The sequence below is a fragment of the Portunus trituberculatus genome, chromosome 14 (assembly GCF_017591435.1).
Source record: "Portunus trituberculatus isolate SZX2019 chromosome 14, ASM1759143v1, whole genome shotgun sequence".
NCBI classification, from domain to species: domain Eukaryota; kingdom Metazoa; phylum Arthropoda; class Malacostraca; order Decapoda; family Portunidae; genus Portunus; species Portunus trituberculatus.
In genome coordinates this window covers 17,611,684-17,613,051 of record NC_059268.1, presented here as the reverse complement: position 1 = coordinate 17,613,051, position 1,368 = coordinate 17,611,684, and the positions used below count along the sequence as shown (strand labels likewise).

The 1,368-nt window shown below is 51.9% G+C and overlaps 1 non-coding gene across 1 annotated transcript; it reads left to right on the top strand.

The window, feature by feature from the left end:
• Nucleotides 1-267: 267 nt before the first annotated feature.
• Trnag-ccc lies at nucleotides 268-338 on the top strand. Its single transcript has one exon. It is a non-coding gene; the product is annotated as a tRNA-Gly (tRNA).
• The last annotated feature ends 1,030 nt before the right edge of the window (nucleotides 339-1,368 follow it).

The following is a 1,368-nucleotide window of genomic DNA, read 5'->3' as shown; positions in this document are numbered from 1 at the left end:
TCTGTTAGTATTTATTTTGTGCAAGCAAGGATGGTTACAATGGTGATCAGGCAAGACGAAGAGAGCCGTGGTGAGGTGAGGGTGTGGCAGCCTCCCAGGCAAAGCTGTCCAGAGGTTGGCGTTCATCTTTATGGTGTGCAAACACTAACCAATCGTCCCACGCCAGTGTCCTTGCGACTCAGCTTCGTTGTTTTGTTTTTTTTTTTTTTTTAGATGTTACTTATGATTATGATATTACTCTTGACAGTATCAACGTTACAGTGTAACGCGCCGCTGGTGTAGTGGTATCATGCAAGATTCCCATTCTTGCGACCCGGGTTCGATTCCCGGGCGGCGCAGTATTTTTTATTATCATTTTTGTTTGTGGTTTCCTTTTGTTACTTCACATCTCGGTCCTTGCGTGTGTGGAGCGGTGTGAGGAGAACTTGTGGTGTGGCAGGCTGGAATGAGTTGAGTCAGGCCTCGCCCCAGCCAGTGTTGTTGGTTGTCTTCATCCGCTGCCCCTCGAGGTGTTGTGCAGCCTTGGTACAAACGAGGCGTGAACACAAGCTACAGCTCTCTCTCTCTCTCTCTCTCTCTCTCTCTCTCTCTCTCTCTCTCTCTCTCTCTCTCTCTCTCTCTCTCTCTCTCTCTCTCTCTCTCGTGTCTAAGTATATTATTTGTAGTCACTGATCAAATTGTTGTTGTTGGTGCTGGTTGGGCAGTGAGGCACAGCAGCAGCAGCAGCAGCAGCAGCAGCAACAGAAGTCACAGCAGGAGATTGTGATTGTTGTGTGAGTTTGGTCCTCCGTGTAGATGGATACAAAGAAACAGGCGCACCAAGGGGGATGGCATGAAGCCTCGGGCACGGGGCGGCAGGCGCTCTACTCATTCTAGTACATTCATTTCTCAAGCTGCTCCTCCCTGCTGTCACAGTAGCCTTGGCCAGAACGCCGCGGGCTGCCTGCCTCACACAATCACTCACGTCCTCTCAAATCCAACAGTTCCGTCTAAGAACATAACAGTCACCTTGTTGACTTTGAAATAACCTTTGCTCATCATCGTCATCATCGTCAGCATGCCTCAGTCTCAGAGTCAGGCTGCGACAATACCCGTGACAGGGCAGAGGGGGCCGTGGGGCGGGAGAGCGAGCGGCACGGGGACGGAGCTTCACACGACGTCAAAAACTTACTATCGGCGGCGGCCAAATGCCCTTCAGTTTACTAAAATGACGCCGTGAAAGGATAATGCCTGAGTGGAATGCCGGGAGATGCCGGGTAGGGACTGGCGGGGAAGGGGGGCAGCCTTGTGACCATGTGGCTTGGGGGCGCGCGCTGACCTACTCTGAGCCTTCGATACGCTCCGAAACAACCCACTGGAACGAACAAG